Source organism: Elaeis guineensis, chromosome 1, assembly GCF_000442705.2.
Source record: "Elaeis guineensis isolate ETL-2024a chromosome 1, EG11, whole genome shotgun sequence".
Classification (NCBI taxonomy): domain Eukaryota; kingdom Viridiplantae; phylum Streptophyta; class Magnoliopsida; order Arecales; family Arecaceae; genus Elaeis; species Elaeis guineensis.
In genome coordinates this window covers 143036357-143056751 of record NC_025993.2, presented here as the reverse complement: position 1 = coordinate 143056751, position 20395 = coordinate 143036357, and the positions used below count along the sequence as shown (strand labels likewise).

Genomic DNA, 20395 nt, shown 5'->3' with positions numbered 1-20395 from the left:
ATACTAAAGTACTTTTTTAATTTTAGTTACTAAACATATGACAAAGTTTTACAGCATTTTATAAATATGGTTATGAAATAGCAAATAATTTTTTGTAAACCCTCTACTTGCAAAAGCTCTATCTCTCAAAAACTCTACTTTCAAAATTAAGCTCCTAAAGCTCTACTACCAATATCAATCTCAAATAGGACTATAAACTTGATGTAGACTATTTTGGCCATCATGGATTGGGCTGGACAGGGTTCAAGAGTGAGATTCATTATATTGGACAGTCGAGTCGCAAGCCAAATTTTTGAAGATAATAACTTAATCATATGATGTCCAGTTGAAATGATCCTTTTTAAAAAAAATTAGATAACTTTTTGAGATCTAGGATATGATGTTACGCCCTTTAGAAGATGGTGCCCCTAGCAATTAGATCCAAATTCTATCATTAGGTTGTAAAATATGCTGATCAAACTAAAAATTTTTCTTTGGGATAAGATTTTGGTTATGTGTATCTCTCAATCCAAAAAGAATCAGGCAAAGTGATAGAAGGCAGAATTGATATAGAAATCAAAATCTATCTCCTAAAGAATTTTAGTTTTTTTTTTTAAGTTTATTTCTACTTGTTATGTCTATTTTACAAAAGAGAGAGTCCGATTAGAACTAGAAAAAGAAATCTAATCCGAATTGTCCAAAGGCCAAACCTCACCATTATAAATATATAGGGGATGTGTACCTTGATTTTAGATCATCAACAAAAAAAGGAGACTTAAGTCCTACTTTTATAATTCTTCTGATTTTTCTAAATTATTTTTGAGAGATTCGATTTGAACAAATTGTTGAAATTTTTTTTTTCCTGATCAGATCATTTCCCTAAAGAATGGAGCCTAAAGGTACTCTAGGGGAAAAAAAATTCTATCAAAAGTATATAATTGTCAAACTTGTAGATAAAGAGACAAGTTTAACACATCAATCATATATATGTGGTGGTCATGCTCAAGGAACCATATGATAAATTCGAGAATTACCTACCACATTAAAATATTGGTTTGCATATTTAATAACTAATAATTATTTAAAATTATAGAAGATGGGTTACAAAATATCAATTAATATATTGATATCAAAAAAATATCTCTCATGTTTCATGCATCTTGACTAATTAAAGAATTTTAAGTCCAAAGGAGGATTTATATATTAAATATCTTTGCTCTATCAAAAATTATATTAGTTATCAGATTGTAATGCAAAATATAGAGACATTTTAACACATCAATCAATTCAGCTTATCTTTATCTTTGCTTTACCTTACTTTTATATTCCTAATAGGACTCGGTTCTTAGGAGTGGCATTAACAATAAATTACTTTAGTTGTAGCCCTGGCTACATGCTATCCTACACAATCCATCTTTTTTTGAGCAACCAATGTAACATAGTCAAATTCTTTGAACATCAAGATACCTGAACCTATATTACTATCATCGTCTTCTCAATCACCCTCTTTTCCAACTAAAATGATGCTAATGGCATGCCCACACATCTACCCCTAACCATGAGACTTGTCACGAGCTTCTTATCACGCCCATATTTAGGTGGTGAGAAGGAAAGCTAGCCAACAAGCTCCCTTTAATTTGGCATGCCTGATGGCATGTCATTCCATAGCTACTATCATGCTGCTACAAAAGAGGATCAACAATGCAGTAATGACTAAAGTGGCCACCATGCTAAGGCCATTTATGGAACAATACATGGCAACTTTGGGTTTGATGCTAGAACAAATCGAAAGACTTATTTCTATTGTCGAGAGTTGATATTATAAGCCACAGCAAGTTTCAGTGTATATTGTGGTGAAATGAGCTGATTCTATTTTTGTGGCAGATGAATTGATCCATCATACTGAAATTGCTCGGGAAACATGGGCAAAGCCAGGTGATCAGTAGGCAAGAAAGAGGGAGGTAGCCCGACCACTTCCAATTTGGGATTTCGGCCTATCAAGGAAAAGAGGCTGAAAACTATCTTGTGGAGTCCTCAAGCTTCACAATTAGAGGCGAGGTGGAAATCTTGCTGACAGTTGTGTGATTATATTAGACCAAATCAAGAATTGATAATTGGCTTAACATTGGATTGATGTCCAATCTTGAAGCTCAGCATCTCAATTTGTAAAAGGTTGCTGAGGCTAGTGAGACTACACCAATACAATTATTTGATTATATAATTAGTCACTTCATGGATGGGAGGCAATGTTACAACCTCATAGTACTAGCCATCCCCATTATGAGGGAGGCAACCCTCCAGATTGATCCCATAAGATTTTCTCTAGCCAGTATGGATCCTAAGTCCATATGCTGGGGGCAAACATGACTATGAATTTTACCTCTAGCAGATCTTCATTGGTTTCTATTGTCGCTCAAATTTATGCCTCACTGCTGCCAAATCCTCCATGATCCTTAAATCGGCCAAGTTGAATGACATCCAAGTCCAAAATTAGGTTGATGGATATGACATCAAATACATCCCATCATCCTCCTGATCATCGGCTGATGGGATATGATGAGTATTGTCTGTACCATACTAGATTGATGCTTGTGATCATAAGGCCAATACACCAAAAAAAGATGAAGTCTCAACACACTACTAGAAAAAGGGACTATGACAGCATTTATATGGCAGCGGTTATGAATAACTACTGCCGTAGGTCGTGATTATTGTAACTGTTGCCATAGATTTGACCTACAGTAACGATTATTTCGAACCGCTACTGTAGGTTTGATCTACTGCAGTGGTTATAAGTAACTACTGTCATAGATTATTTATAACAATGGTTATGAATAACTGCTGCCATAGGTCTGACCTACTGCAGCTATTACAATAACCACTGTCGTAGGTAAAAATTTTATCATACCATAACTTTTGATCCAAACATCAGATTTCGACAAATTTTTTTTGATTTTATATAACCTTTTGAGATCTACATGGTAGCGATGACTATTTTATGAAAAAAATATTATTTTATCCCGCAAATTAGAGTTTTAAAAAAATTTAGTTGATACTTACAAATAATTTTGGATGATTACGTGAACCTGTAATAGTGAAATCGAATTTCAAGCACACCTGCACCGTTCATTATCTAAATAATTATCATTAAAGTATCCTTACAAAAGAACACCTCGATTCGGTAGCTCTAGCTTTGTCGATCATTAAAATTTGATTTCGACAGCCACAAATGACCACATGATGATCTGATAGATAGAGACTATCGATGGATCCAAAAATTTATAATGATGCTCTCGATGATATTTGTAACATACTATCAAACTTCATTTCAATCGGATATCATTAGCATTGTCAATTTATATGAGATGATTTTGATCGTTAAATAAAAAATGAGTGATCACAAGGCCGATCGACATCCAATTGAGGTGAATTTTTTGGATAAATAATTTTATTAGTATTTTAATCATTTATACAGTGGTGATCATAAAATTAAAATTGTGTATATATATTGGAATTCATTTGAGCACATCTTACAAAAGCACAAGTACAATTATTTAAGGATTTAAGAATTAGTAGCAAGCGACATATAATTTATATCGTTCATATATATACAGTTTGAATTTTATGATCACCACCGTATAAATAATTAAAATAGTAAAAAAGATTATTTATCTAAAAAATTATCTTAATCGAACGTCATTTCTTATTTTGATCAGTCATTTTTTATTTAACGATCAAAATCATTTCATGCTAAATTGACCATGATAATAATGTTCGATTGAAGTAAAATTTTGATTGTGTACTATAAATATCATCGAGATCATCATCGTAAATTTGTGAATCCATCAGTAGTCTCTATCTATCAGATCATCATGCGATCATTCGTAGCCGTCGAATTCAAATTTTAATAATCGATATAACTAGGACTACTAGATCGAGATGATCTTTTGTGATGATACTCTAATAATAATTATTTAGATAATGAATGATGAAGATGTACTTAAAATTTGATTTCACTATTATAGGTTCACATAATCATCCAAAATTATTTATAAGTATCGATTAAATTTTTTTTAAAACTTTAATTTGACAGATAAAATAATATTTTTTTTATGAAATCATCATCACAGTTGAGTAGATCTCAAAAAGTTAGATAAAATCAAAAAAAATTTGCCTAAATCCGATCTCTGAATCAAAAGTTATGGCCTTTAGAAGGAAAGTGGGAAAAGTATAAATATATATATATAAAAGATTATAATAGAATGGGAGAGGTAGCTCTTTGGTGAAGTCAAGCACCGAACCTGAGAAATGACCTAGATTTGAATCCCACAAGATACGTTGACCGTGCAATATTATTCTTTGATCATCCGCCATTGATCGATCATTGACAGCCCATCAACTGGCCTCCCACTGCTCTCCGGCCAGTTCGTTGGCCATTTTGACCGATCAAAAGATATGGCAGTGGTTTGTAAACCTATAGTAACGGTTGACATAACCGCTATTGTAGGTTATTTATGGTAGCGGTTGATATAATTACTATCGTAGCTAAAAAACTGCTGCTGTAAGCCTACGGCAATGACTGTAATGGCAGCGATTAGACAACTACTACCGTAGGCTACAACAGTAATTTTTTGGACTATAATAGTGATTTTAAGCCGCTGCCATAGGCCGTTTTTATAGTAGTAATATTAAGAGTGCAAACCAAATAAATGTAGCATACATGTATCCAAGAAAGTGAGACCCGTCAGCCTAGGACAAGAAGGGAGGTGATTGACATGCATAGTGGACCACATGGTACAATCCAATTAGTTAGATCTATCTTGCTACTGTCTTGAAGAGTAATATACTTAATCAGAATATAGGAGTATAAAGGTAAGATAATTACTATGCATAACAATAGTGATTTATATGGCGGAAACTATCAAAGACAAATGTTAAGGCTAAATGGTGACCTCTATCCCAGTATATTACTGAGAATCATTTATAAATATTATATTGTAATACTACAAAAGATTTAAAATATCAATGAATCTATCTTATCTTTAATTATCTTAAACTTTGTTTTATCTTGTTTTTAAATTATCAGTAGAATTATATCCTTAGGAATAGCAGTAAGAGTAGATTACTTCAACTATTTCCAGCTACACCTTATCCTATACTATCCATCTTTCAAATGAGTAGTGTGATGGTAGTGAAAGTCATTAATTAAGGCAACTAGATCCATACTACCATCATTATTTTCCTTCAATCACCTTTTTTTCTAGCTAATTTGATGACAATTTTATGCCTACACATCTATCCCTAGCCATGAGATCACTTGTCACAAGCTTCCTAGCTTGTATCCAAGCAATAGGAAGGAAAGCTAACCAACAGGCTGATTTCAAGCAATTTTTATAGATGGCCGATTCGGTTTTGATTTCAAATTCAAGAAATTTTGTTTAAATCATTTCAATTTCTGATATATTTCTAAGCCGACCCTACCCAACTCATATACATCTCTAGTGTTATCTACATATTGTAGGATCTTTATGCCACCACATTCTGCGAGAGCCAAAATTCTTCGAAAGTTTGAGATAGAGCTGCCTTATCAGCCATCTTGCATAGAATATCGACTTCAAGGATGAACAAGAAAGGCTAGAGAGGATCTCGTTGCCTTAATCTACATTTTCATGGAATCCAAGCATCAATATCTTCATTCACAATTACTTTTATTTTACAAGAGGAGAACAGATTGCTAACCTATTGGACCCACTTCAAAGAAAAACCCCTCCATGACAGAAGGCTAAGCAAATATCATGGCTTCATCATGTCAAAAACCTTGGAGAAGTCAAACTTGCAAATGATGCCATTAGGATCCTTTCTTTTTGAATAATAATTTCAGTTGTGTAGAGGATGCTGTCAAAAATTGACCTACCTTTTATGGAATTTAATTGGGCATCAATTTATGAGGACATCCATAAACAGTTGAAGCCAGTTTGACAGTATCTTTGGGGAAAAAAAAAATAATCTTGATACAGCTGTAAATTAGACTGATATGTCTAAAGTCAGAGCGGAAGCGCATAATTTTTTTTTGGTAAGAACAAGAGTAATGAGTGCATGATTAAATCTTGAAGGATCAAGTATTGCAACCTCTCCTCACCTGCAAAATTAATTTCATGGTCCAACTTCCTACCCTTGGATTGGGGGAAAACTCCCAACGACAATTGCGATGCTCAAACAAGAGACGTGATTTCCATGATGAGGCCAGGGTGTCTCGTCCTCTTCTAAAACAAAGCGAAGGGTGGTATTGGAAGGAAGAGACGAGTCACAGGGTGTCACACCACGGGCACACCATTGCCGTGACAAAAATGGCCAAGCGAGTGGCGCTTCACGACAATTCACAGGCACTAGAAGCCAAGATGCAGTAGATATCTGAATCTTAAAATTCGCCAGTTATGACAAGTGGATCTAAAGAGAGAAATAGTTTCTGCTTTGTAGGATCTACACTGCCATCAAAAACTCGCTTGCACCCTCAAAAAGGATCAAAAATATATAATTTGGGTGTAAAAATTAAACCCAATAGCTTATTGGACAAGGTTTGGGTTGCCAAGTTAGACCTGAAATATTATTGGGTTAGGTTTGGAGATCCATGCGCAGGTCGCAGGACTTTCACGCCGAAGACTCGCATCCCGGATGATCCTGTCACGCACCACAGGTGGGAGTGCAGCGGGCAAAGACGTGCTGCGCACGGCCGCCGCGACAGGACAGAAGGACGCAGCGCGTCCGCAGCGGGCCTACGGGTGAACCGGCGCCGCACTACAGGCCTATATGTTAGATCCGGTAATGGCCTCGGTGGATCCTTTTGTCACTGTAGGAACAGTCATTTACGCTTGTCAACCGTCAGGGCTCCTGCCCCCTACCGTTTTGTTACAAAAAATTTGTAGCTTCCGTTTGACAGCATATGATTTTTTTTTTTTTTTTGGGAGGGTTAAAGAGGCACATAATAATAATATCTGTTGCAGCCTATCTCCAACGAAGTAGTCGGTCGGGAGCCGAGCTATTGCATTTTAGTATCGAACGGCAGAAAGTCTACAAAATAAGTCCACTTATCTGAAGTTATCCGATGAGGATCCTTTGATGCTTAAATTAACTGGAGAAAGAAAACAGTCAGAGAGCCAAAATAAGAGCTCAAAAGCTTATCGCTAGCCAAAAAGTGCTTCCATAAGTTTCGCTCGACGCTCATAATGGTGTGATGCACCTTTGACGATCTTTGGGGAGCCCAGTGCTCCATGACTGATGGTACTGTCTTGGTGTAATAAATTAAAACATTAACAAAGGCTATCCACAGTCTCCAACAGATGCAGTAGCCGCAGCAACAGTTTGATGTGCTAGAAAGGGGGAGAAAATAATATCCTTCCAAGAACCACTATGATCAAGACAAGAGCCCAGAATATTTCCACAAGTTCCGCTCGATGCTCATCACGACGTGATGTACCTCCGGCATGACGATCGGTGGTCACAGTGGACCAACAATCATTTGCTGTCTTGGTGCAGCAAGTTAAAATATTAACAGAGATTGTCCAGTCTCTAACAAACGCAATAGCAGCAGCAACAATATCAATTAATTTATTTTTATCAAAAAAAATATTAAACCATTCTTGAATAAAAGCATGGTTATCTAAAAATAAAATATCCGACAAATCAGTAAAAAAATCAATGACAGCTTATTATAAAATAGATCCATATGATTAGCAGCATACGACGCCGAAATATTAGCCTCTTTCTAAGACTGAAGAGATGTTTTTATTCCCTAACAATCTTGTCTCAGAAAATGGATGTTGATATCAAAAATAGTTTAGTCAGAATGCCACATGAATATCTTCAGGGAGTTTCCTTCTAAGATGGCATGAGAAGCTTTCTACCTATCTCACAAAACCTATTCCAAGTCAGGCAGCATGTTACAGTTTATTTCTTTTTTTTTTTTTTTTCCGTCGGCAGAACCCCTCAACGTGAGACCTTTGAGTTTAGCATCTGCGACGACTTGAAGTCTTCTACCAACATATTAAATGTCAACTTCCACCATTTATGACCGAAAAACACGCCCAGCTTCTAATTCATTCATCGCTGCACCCTGCACTTGCTCAAAAAATCGGCTGTCCTTGAGTGAAAAATGGAATACAATTTTTTAAATTAACAAGAAAAATACTTATTAATTAGAAGAGAAAGTTTATATTTAACTAGTAGTATATATTATATTTTAAGATTATAGGAATAATTTTTGGACTCTCACCCAGATCATTGGGATGCTACATTTTAAAGTGGCACATCTGGATCTCGAATCGAGTTTATTATTTTTTTTAATGGAAAAGGAGGCTACAAAAGTCAGCCACCTCGAATCCAGGTTACCAGTGACAGCTCCCAACACCTTGCAACTTCTACCAACTAAATACTTTGATTTCCAACCAATCTATAAAAAAATATCAAGTCAAATTATATAGAAATGTTTAGAATTTATCTATTCAATAATGATTAATTGATAGTTTACAAGAACCAGCAATTAAATCTATGTATCGAATATGGATATGTAAATTGCTTCTGTATATGTTGAAGGTTCTTATTTGTGCCTCCAGTTATTTATTTATTCATTCATTTTGATGAAAGGGAGATCAAAGATCACCCAAAATCTATTAACAAGTTTAAAGAGTTTATGTATAGGAAATTGAGATATTAACAAAGAGACATTATAACAAGATCGAACATCTCTGCTTCTGCTCAACTCAAAACACAAAACTTGAGTCAACTGACATGCTAAGGTAGACGGATCAGAGCTTCAATGAATCATTAGAGGATACCCGATCAGGCCTAAATGGTTGGGAAATCATCTAAGATCAAGGAAAAAGAAAGTCTACTCGGTTTACCTCTAAGTTCCATCAATCGGGAAATCTTTCTCCTTGCACAGAATGGACCCGTTTGAAATAAGTAGAATAACTTTTCTAGCAATTCCTTCAGCTGAAGATTGTTTCTAGCAATCTCTTCAGCTGAAGATTCGTGCCTCTATTATAACACAAGATACTCTGAAATTCTAATTAAGGTATTAGGTGATGGTAGCATGATTTTCTTATCGATAGGCATAAAGAATTATGGATTTATTTGGTCCAGACTCCGATGCACCGAGACAAATCTCAGGACAATGCAACGCTTTATGAAAGCGGGGATGGGTGGGATTCTGGCTAAATCGAAGTAGGGGCAAGTTTGAACTTAATTAGCTCCTTAATTATAGCAACACTAGTAAAATTTTATTAAGTCAGTCGAGTAACTTATAGCAGAGAAATATGGTTGGTAAGTTGAGAATGGGACCTTGGAGAACTACAAGTAATATAGTGATAATCTCCCAAAATCTCATCCACAAGTACCTAAATTGAGATAAGTATAGTCCCATTGCGTGATGGTACAGTTCCATTTCTTGTATTGTAAAAGATCTCGTCTTTTTATCCTGGCCCCCTCTGTCGTAGGGATGGCAATTTTTTCGATCTGGTAGAATCCGATCCAACCTGACCAGAATGGGATGGATTTTATCCGATCCAATTAAGAGGCGGGGTGGATATGGGTTTTAGAAAAAAATATCCAAAGTGGATTCGGATCGAGTATGGGTAATGGTATATTCCATCACAAACTCGTCCTGATACATCTTTTATTTAAATTTAAAACCCTCCTACATATCTAACCCATCTCTCTTTCTCTCTCCCTCTCTCTCCCTTGTTTAGATCAAACTCACCCCCACCCATCTCTCTCTCTCACACACATTTACATCAAACCCATGCCCCCCTACTGCCCCCGCATCCCCCGCCATCTCGATCTCTTGCGCTCGCTCTCACTCAGTAGCCGATGGGTCCCCACTCCCCCCCACCCCTAGTGGAGGCCCGATGGGTCCCACCCCCCTCCCCCAGCCCTGGCGATGGTAGCCACGATGTCAGAACCCTAGCCATCGTCTAAGCTTCCTTATTCGATTGCTTCAAGCATCCCACCCAAGCGAGACCCTTGAGGATAGAAAAACCAAAGGAAAGATGGGGAAAACATAGGAAAAATCAATGAAAAACAAAGGAAAGATGAAAATAATTAATAAGTAAGACCTTTTCCCATATAGATTGATCATTTTTTTCCTTTACAATTTTTTTTATTTTTATTTCATTCTCTTTTTTCGAGATTTGTGGGGAAGGAGAGCACATGAGGGAGATTGGAGGGGTTCTTTAGGTTCTGATTGGACTTTTTTCTCATGCATACGAGTCGTGGCGGTGTGAGTTGGTCTCGATTGGGGAAGGAGAGCACTTGAGCGAGATCATAGGGGTTTTAGGTTCTGATTGGGGTTTTTTCTTGAGCATATGCAATTTTGTGCGAGTTGTGCTGGTGTGAGTTGGTCTCTTGAGGTTTTGAGAACTTAATCTTGGTGGAAGCTGGATGGGGCCATGGGCGGTGGTAGGGTAGTGGCGGAGATGGGGAAAGGAGAAGGGGAGAGCAATTTGGATATACCTATGATGGGGCAGTGGTGGAGATGGAGAAAAAGAAGGGGAAATAGATTTGGATATATTCGACCCAATCCAACCTATCTTTAGAGCCTAACTTGATCTAATTCGACCCAAGATGGGTACAGATATGACTTTTTTCTATCGAGGTGGATATCGATCAACCTGACCCATATCCGACCTGTTGCCACCCCTACTCTGTCGACATGTGACCAGCTAGTAGAAGTATGATAGATATTGAAACTTTGAAAGGTTATGTCACGGACAATGATAGTGTCCAATCTGTTAGCTTTGATTTTTTTTTTCAAAGTACAACCTACAATGGAATTTTTATTCCATAATGGAATTTTTATTGCCTGCATGCACTAGCAACACTACATCATCATGGATGCAGCCAATAACAACCTTGTCTTCTATAGGTCTGATTCATCACATCATATATATATGTATATATATAACAATACTCTGTAGAGGAGCGTCGGGGCATTGCCAACTCAACTTCCCTGTGCTCTCCCTGCATGTTACATGGAGTGTGCACGTCGGCTCCAACATGTTGTTTTCCGTGCATGGCACGTGGAAGAAATGAGGAATAAGACTCCGGTTAGGAGTCTTCTTCCCTTTTGATTCTGACAAGATTAGGGCCATGGGAGTCCCGATTAACCTAGGAAAACTATTTATAAAAGTCCTTTACCCCCTTCCATAGGTTCTCACCGTGGTTTGATTAAGATATCAAGGAGAAATCGAGAGGGATTTAGGGGAGGTTTTTTCATGGGTTGCTGCTAGAAATAGGGTTGCCAAAATTCTCTCTAGCTGTCGAAGCAAGGTGAGCTCCTCTTTCCCTTTCTTTCTTCTTTCTTTCCTGCGTTGCCAGTGTGTGATTGAAGCTGGCAGCTGGTGGTTTTAGTTGAATAGGGCAGCCTCTATTTTTTATTTTATTTTGCCTCCCTTCACTGCTGATGACAGCAGCCACTATTGGGGCCATCATCGGGGTGATGGCATCGCACTACTAGGGGTCGCCATGGGTGGCTGGTCCTGGTCCTCTGTGGTTGTGCATGGGAGAGGGACAACAGGGAGCCAAAGCTCTCATGTTGGAAGAAAGAAGAAGAAGAGAAAGGTCCTTCATGGCTTGCATGGAGCCACGGGGGCTCGAGTTCACCAGGGCCAAGGGAGGGAACAGGAGGGGATAGTGACAGGGCGGGCCGCAGAGAGGAGAGGAGAGGGGTTGGTAGCGCTGAAGCCAAGGAACACGGTGGGGGTGGGGGGTGGGAGGGGAGACGACGGGAGGAAGGAAAGGGAAGGAAGAAAAAAAAAGAAAGAAAAAAATATTTGGGGAGGGTGAGGAAAAAGAAAAAATATTATTATTTTATTACTAATAATAATTAAAATATTTTTTTAGGATATTAATTTAAAAAAAATATTTGAGGAGGGGGAGGAAAAAAGAAAAAATTAAAAATATTATTATTTTATTATTAATAATAATTTGAAGTAGAATAAAAAATATTAATTTTAAATTAATAATAAAAATATTATTTTTCTTTAAAATATTATTAATAATAATAATATATTATTTTTAAAATTTTTAATTTAAAAAATTAATAACAAAATATTATTTTAAAAAATATTATTTTTTAAATAATAATAAATATATTATTTTTAAAAATATTAATTTATTATTAATAATAATTTAAATAATAACAAGAATACAGCAACATCAGAAAAATTATTTTTGTGCATCCGGTGCGGATGATGGTGGGGCGGGGCTGTGGAGGGGGCGATGTGGATGGCCGTGACTTGGGACTCATGTTATCGGGGTAAGGATGACGAGAGGAAGAAAAAAAATATATTTGAGGAGAGAGAGAGAAAAAAATATTATTATTTTATTATTATTAATAATTTGAATCAAAAAGAAAATATTAATTTTAAAATAATAATAAAAATATTATTTTGTCAAAATATTATTTTAAGAAATAATATTTTTATTATTAGTTTAAAAATACTATTTGTATAATAATATATTCTTTTTAAAAAAATAATTTTAAAAAATTAATAATAAAATATTATTTAAAAATATTATTTTTTAAAATAATAATAAAAATAGTATTTTTAAAATATTAATTTATTATTAATAATAATTCAAATAATAATAGGAACATAATAATATCTAAAAAATAGGACAACAATATCTGAAAAATTATTTTCGTGCATCTGGTCCGGTGCAATGCGTGGATCTTCGACTAGTTAATATAAAAATTAGTGGTCGTGATTGGCTGTGTATCACTTAACATAAGCAATCATTCTTCATTGGACAATGTGTCACTTTGCTATTGAAAAACTTATGTTAATGGACAAGACAGATGCAAGACCAATAATGTGATGAAGAAATAGATTCTACAATAGAAATGACAATACAACTACCAGATATTTGATCCAATCTGGTTCGAATGAGATGGATTTTATCCGATCCATTTAAATCCTGGGATGAGTATAGCTTTTAAAAAAAATATTCGAATTGGATTCAGATGGAATGGGATGAGTATAGCTTCTACACTAAAATGCTTTGCGGACGAGCAAGTAGAGAGAGAGAGGCAGCATGGCGGAGATTTTGGTGGTCTGCCTGATCAAAAAGCTTGCTGCCACCTTCACATCGGCAGCAATAAGATGGGTGGTTTCTCAAGCCGCATCATTGCGACAACTTGAGCCAAAAATTCGTGGCATCACGAGGGATCTGAAGTTGATGCAGGCCTTTCTAAGATATGCCGACACATACGGAGCCAGCAATGAACTGGTAGGCATTTGGGTGAACCAAGTGAGGGAGATCGCCTACGATATCAACATCCTTGCTGTTAGGTAGATGTCTGACCAGGACACCATCTTTCAGGACCTTTTCAGTACCACACGATGCAGCAGAAAGAAAAAAAAAGTAATCAAAATACGTGGATCAGCCACAAAAGGCTCGCCTCCACAGGGCATGCAAACTTCCCTATAAAAAAAAAATTTACAAGAGGAGATCTCACCCTCAACCCTCGTACGCCCAATTTCTCTCTCACCTGAAGTTCTCCTCACAAAAGCTCTCTCTTGGAATACCCCCTGAACCCTAAAGTGATCGGTGTCCGCTGTCCAGGAGCCTCCTGCTCCTTCTCTCTCAGTGGTGCAGTTCTCTCTCTCTTCTCGGTTCCGTACGGTTCTGTATGGTGCATCAGCGGCAAAACCAGACCATATTTTTCCTCTGTGCCTCACAGGCCTTTTTAAAGGCTAAAAATCCAATTAGATTAAGTTTAAGACTCCTTAATCAACCCATATAAGGATCTGGACTGTTGGATCGAGAACCAGATCAACCCATGCCCTCCGATCGCGCTCCGGTCCATGGAATAGTGCTGTGGACTGCGAGAAATGCATGAGAAACGCCCACGCAGTCCACAGGCCCATCCGTGGACCTCCCGGTCCATGGTGGACTGGGGTACAAGGCCCAGGCAAGGTGCCTGGGCCTGGGCCGGCCCGTGCATGGGCCCGCGCATGGGCTGGGCCGCGTGCCCGCCTGGGCCCCCTGCCCGCCTAGGCCGCACGCCTGGGCTGCATGCCTGGATCGCGCGTCCCACGCATTGGCCCCGCCTGGGCCACGCTCCATTGCCTGTGGCTGTGCTATCACCGCTCCGCCGGCCGTCGGCCATCCTTCGCCACCTCGATTTATGTGCAATCTTCAAAAGCCTGTATCTTCTCCGTTCGAGCTCTGTTTTGGGTGATCTTGATATCGTTGGACACAATTTTTCATCACAAACCTCACTGTGGGCTCAATGTGGGCTGAATCTTGAGACATCAAATTCTAATAATCTCCATCTCGACTCGATATTCGGCCTCCTTCAAACTCTGAGAGCTTCTGGATCTCCTCGCCCCATGCCCTGGGGCAATCGCCTGCTGATCATGGATGAGCAAACATGGAAGTCGAGCCAGGCCGCTCCATCCATCTCCATCGTACGCTGTGCTCCTCCTGACCTGAGACCTACTCGGGACATCATCCTGCGGTAATAGGAATCTCACCTTACGACATCATCTCTCATCCTCCTGAGTCTCCTGTCTCGTGCCCGATCCACCTCTTGGAGCTCCATCTCGATCTGGACTCCACCTGGCTCCCGAAGCTCCACCTCGCACTGGGCTCCCTGTCAGGTAATAATGTCCTTTGCTCCCCTTCTTCCCCTCCAGCACAATCCTATCGCCGCATAGCACTCTCAGGATTCCTCCACCAGCTACCATCTTGTATTTTCTCGAATCCAGTCTGCTAAGTGAGATAAGATTCTGTCTAAAATTGGGTATATATCGGACCTCCCCCAATCTCCTCACTGCACCGTCATGTGTCCTCCAGCTGACCGTTCCAATACCTCTGATCGCACAGCTCGATCCATCCGGTAGATATACAGTGCCCTCACTGTTCTCCAAGGAGTCAAACTGCTCCTCTCTGCAACATACATGATAGGAGCATGCAGAATCTAATATCCATTGCTGGGAAGAAGTAGATACCTCATCAGATATCTCCAGGACATCTCCATCTGAATCACTGCCAGCCGTCGCTACAGCAGCCACCGTCCGATTTTTGAGTTGAGGGTAATCTCTGGCTAAATGCCCCAACTCCTCACACTGGTAACACCTGATTTTGCTCAAGTCCCTCATGGACTTGGATTGCCCTCGTCGCGATCTCCTGTCGCTCTGTCTACCACCTTTTCTCCTCTAGAAGCCACCAAAGCTGAGCTACCACCACCTGAGCTCGAAGCTGGGTTCTCCCTCCTGAGAACCTCATTCTGGAGTATCGCTGTGGTGATCTCGTCCATCTTGATAGTGCTCTTCCTACTAAAAGAGCAGTCACCAAGGACTCGTACGAAGGGGAAGCGACACCAGCAAAACCAGCACCCTGGTCTTTTCCTCAACATTCTTGCCAACGTTGAGGAGGTCGGTGAGGATCTTCTGAAAGTGGCTGAGATGCTCCTGCACGCTTTGTCCCTCGGCCATCCGTAGTTGGTAAAACTGCCTCCAGAGGAAAAGAATGTTGGTGAGAGACTTCGCCATATACAACTCCTCGAGCTTCGACCATAGCACTATCAGAGAAGTTTTGCTCAGCACATGGATCACCACCTCATCCATCAGGTATATACAGATGGTACTCACCGCCTATATCTGTAGCCATTTTCAATCCTGCACCTCCATGGTGGTCGGCTTCTCATCGCACAAGAGAGCATCGATCAACCCCTGTTGGATGAGCACGTCCTTCACCCTTGCCTGCCACAAGGAGAAATTACTCTTACCATCAAACTTGTTGATCTCCATCTTGATTGATCCTGTCTTCTCTATCTTCAGTCTTACTCACCCCCGCTGCAATTTGTGTTCTTATACTGCCTTGCTCTGATACCACTTGTTGGGTGGATGTCTGGCCAGGACACCATCTCCCAAGACATTTTCAATACCATGCGATGCAGCAGGAAGAAAAAAAAATAAAACAAAAACAATCAAAATACATCGATCAGCCACAAAAGGCTTGCCTCCACGGGGCATGCAAACTTCACTATGAAAAAAAAAAATTATAAGAGGAGATTCACTCTCAACCCTCGTACACCCAATTTCTCTCTCACCTGAAGTTCTCCTCACAAAAGCTCTCTCTCTTGGAAGATCCCCCTGAACCCCTAAAGCGATCGACGTCCGTTGTCCAGGAGCCTCTTGCTCCTTCTCTCTCAGCGGTGCGGTTCTCTCTCTCTTCTCGGTTCCGTACGGTGCGTCCGCGGCAAAACCAGACCATAGTTTCCCTCTATGCCTCATAGGCCTTTTTAAAGGCTAAAAACCCAATTAAATTAGGTTTAAGACTCCTTAATCAATCCATATAAGGACTTGGACCGTTGGATCGAGAACCAGATCAACCCACGCCCTCCGATCACGCTCTAATCCACGGAATAGTGCCGTGCACCATGAGAAACGCGTGGGAAACGCCCACGCGGTCCACAGACCCATCCGTGGGAAATGCTTGGGTCGCGCGTCCCGCGCGTTGGCCACGCCTGGGCCACGCTCCGTTGCCTGCGGCCACGCTGCCGTCGCTCCACCGGCTCGCCGCCGGCAGTCCTCCGCCACCTCGGCTTACGTGCAATCTTCAAAAGTTCGTATCTTCTCCGTCCGAACTCCGTTTTACGTAATTTGATCTCGTTGGACTCCGTTTTTTCGCCGCAAACCTCACTGTGGGCTAAATCTCGAGGCGTCAAATTCTAACACTTGCCAATGAGTTCACCTATCTAACTGCCAGACCAAGCCGGATCGTCCTCAAGGGCCACCTCTACAATGCCTTCAGCAGTCCACAGAACACCAAGTCCTTGCACCATCTCTTGAATGATCTAGAAAATATCAGGAAAGAGCTTGATCGGCTTTTAGAAACTAAAGAAAGATACGGCTTTAGCATGACAGGAGGATTGCCCGGTCCGAACGAAAGCCGGCATCTCGCAGAAGCAGCACATCTCATCCAGGAAGAGGAGATGATGGGGTTCGATAAGCGCACAGAACTGCTTATGAGATGGCTAATGGATGCGGAGTACGAGCGCACCGTGAAATCCATGTGGGTTATGGGAGGTGCTGGCAAAACCGCCCTGGTCACCACTGCGTACAGAGCCGAGATGGTCGTCAGCCACTTCGGCTGTCGTGCATGGGTTTCTGTATCTCAAAGCTATGACGCCCATGACCTGCTCAAAAGAATCATATTGGAGCTGCACCCGGAGACAGGGGAGGCCATTAATCCACACAGCATGGATTCTGTGCCTTCCCGGAGACTACTAGTGGAGAGACTCAAGTCACTTCTGCATCCCAAAAGGTACCTCATTATCTTGGATGACGTGTGGCATACGGAAGTTTGGGATCATGTTAGAAGTGCGTTGTTGGATAATGGTTGTGGAAGCAGAGTCGTCATTACCACACGGAAACAGGAAGTTGCTTTGGCGGCTGTTGATAGCCGCGTTATGAAACTTGAGCCATTGCTGGAATACGAGGCATGGGCACTCTTCTGCAAGAAAGCATCTGAGAGAGAGAACAATGGAAGCTGTCCTCCAGAACTATGGTGTTTGGCAAGAAGAATAGTGGAGAAGTGTGATGCCTTGCCATTGGCTTTAGTGTCTATAGGAAGGCACATCTTACAGACCGAAGAGACAAAGATGGCATGGAAGAGCATTCTTGATGGTCCAGTGGGGGAAAAGAGCGAACCCGGATCTACTCAAAATCTCTACAAACTTAAACCGCAGCATCGATGACCTACCGCATCAACTCAGGAACTGCTTGTTGTATTGCAGCATATTTCCAAATGGCCATGTCATCAAAGGGAAATCTTTGATCAGAATATGGGTGGCAGAAGGATTTGTACAGGAAGGCGCAGAGCGCACAGCAGAGGAGGCGGCAGAGCAGAGTGCCTCTACCAACTTGTCAGCCGATCTGTGCTCCAAGTGACAGATAGGAATGAATTTGGAAGGGTGAGCCGCCTCCGAATGCATCTTCTTATGAGGGACCTGATCGTGGCTAGATCAAGAGAAGAGAGTTTCCACCAGGTATATGACACTGATGCAGGAGGGATGCTGCAATATAGAGTTCAGAGTCTTTCAATAATTGGAAGCAGGGGTGATCACCAACTGAACGAATAGATGCCCAAACTTCGCTCTTTCTATGTCTTCTCATCAGTTTGGCACCTTCGCTGCTCGCCAACTTCAGGCTATTGACAGTTTTGAATCTACACCGAGCTCCTATTGAAAGACTAACAGGCGACGTGGTCGATCTCTTTAACCTGCGTTACTTGTGCATTCGGGATACTAAAGTCAAAGAGCTTCCAGATTCAATAGGTAAGCTGCGGAGCCTAGAATACTTGGACGCATGGCACACTCGTGTGGAGAACTTGCCATGGGGAATAACGAGGCTGGTAAACTTGCAGCACCTCATGGCGAAAAAATTTGAAGGTAAAACTTCAAGATACACCGATAACACAAGTGGGGTGCAAATTCTTGACAGAGTACAGAATTTGAAGCACCTACAGACGCTGAAAGCTGTTGTGGCGGACGAAGACATGATAAAAGGCCGGAGTAGTTAGACACATTTGAGAAGATTAGAGATTGTAGATGTGAGAAACATGCATTGTGTTAGGCTGAGTCCATACTGAAGACAAAACACCGTCGTCAATTGGTTGTTAAAAGAAAATACTAGCATGAGACATTGCAGTTGGGATCTCTCGAACAACGACCACCCCTGCTTCAAAAGCTGAGTTTGTATGGTAAGCTGGAGGGGAGGGTGTTGTCTCATTGGTTTAATGTCCTCACAACCTCACGCATCTAACACTGCAATCATCTGGGATGGGAGACAATTCGCTTTGTTCGCTCTCCTTGTTGCCTAAGCTAGTATATTTGTTCTTTTCGAAGCATATGATGAGCAGAAATTGGATTTTGGTACAGGATGGTTCCCTGAGCTTAGCTTACTCCGGTTACAGGACATGGGCCATCTCAGGAGCATAGAAATAAATCAGGGAACACTGGTAAACTTGAGCTATTTTTGGTGAGATGCGAGAGTTGAAGATGGTGCCCACAGGTATCGAAAACCTCATACATCTCCAAAAGTTGGTGCTTGATGACATGCCAAATGAATTAGTGGAGAAGCTGCATGAAGGGGGAGAGACAGGAGGTTCGCTTAAAGGTTCAGCGTATCCCCATTATCATGAACTGGGTTAAAAGTGGGGACAGGTGGATTGAACAAAGGCTTTCCTGATGCTTACCATATCCTCATCAGTGTGCTTGAAAGAAAGTGTCATGGGATCATGGGCTGAGGTCAGTAACAGGCGTGCATGATGTTTTGAATATTTCCTTAAAGGAAGGGTGATCTGAGACAGATGAGGTGCGTTCAAGTCTCCTTCTGTTAGTTTCACATCCAAGTAAATATTTCATGATATTATTGGGGGAAGGGGAGGTTTGTGAGGAAATAGTTCAGAATAATATGACAAAAGTTGATAAACCTTTTTAGATACATTAATCTGTTTAAATGCAACTGTCATAGTTTAAAGAATTAATAAGTATCTGTAGATTCTCATGATGTATTATACTTGTGTATATACATTAATCTGTTTAGATGTGTATAACTGTAAGAGTTTAAAGAACAAATACCTATAGATTCTCATGAAGATAAATGTTGATATACTTGTAAATTCTTCCCCATGTTTTTCCTTACTAAAATCTGTGTGGCTGCTTGCCTCTCTTGTGATATCCAACCCTAAAATCTCACCCCCTTACACGAATCTTAGGGCATGAAAAAGAAAACAAAAAAAAAAAAAAGAATGCTGAAGACTCCCGCCGGGCCCATCGGAGAGGAAGATGAATTTGAAAAGGATTCGGCCTCCTCTCCACCCTCTAAATTCCCTCCTCCCTCCTTCAAAGCCGTCCATGATAAGCACCGGCCATCTCCTCTTTTCTTTCTTCTTAATTTCTTCGATTGAGGCCGCAACCACCCTTGCTTGTGATCGTTGGAAATCGAAGTAAAGACATCGTCGGAGATTGAGGTAAGGCCCCTTCCTTCTTCCTCTCCCTCTTCCCTTTCTCTCCATGGCCTTGACCTTGCCGTCAGCCCCTGATTTTGCTGGAAAAAAATTGAAGACGAAGTCCTCCCCACTTCCCCTATTTTTTTTTGAGATTTTCCCTTGATTTTTCCCGTCGTTCTCCCCCTCGCCGCCAGCCGTCCACTCCTGGCCACCATCAACCGCACCCCACCATCCGTTGTCAGACCTCCAGTCATACTGCCGTGCCCCACTGGAGCACCAACCCCCTTTGTGTCCCTCTTCTGTTCGGCCAGGAAAAGAAAGAAGAAAAGAAAAGAAAAGAAGAAGAAGAAGAAAAGAAAAGGAAAAGTAAAAAAAATGAAAAAGAGAGAAATATAAT

At 40.5% G+C, this 20395-nt stretch overlaps 1 pseudogene; it reads left to right on the top strand.

The window, feature by feature from the left end:
* Nucleotides 1–13068: 13068 nt before the first annotated feature.
* On the top strand, nucleotides 13069–19235 carry LOC105039044 (disease resistance protein RPM1-like; annotated as a pseudogene).
* The last annotated feature ends 1160 nt before the right edge of the window (nucleotides 19236–20395 follow it).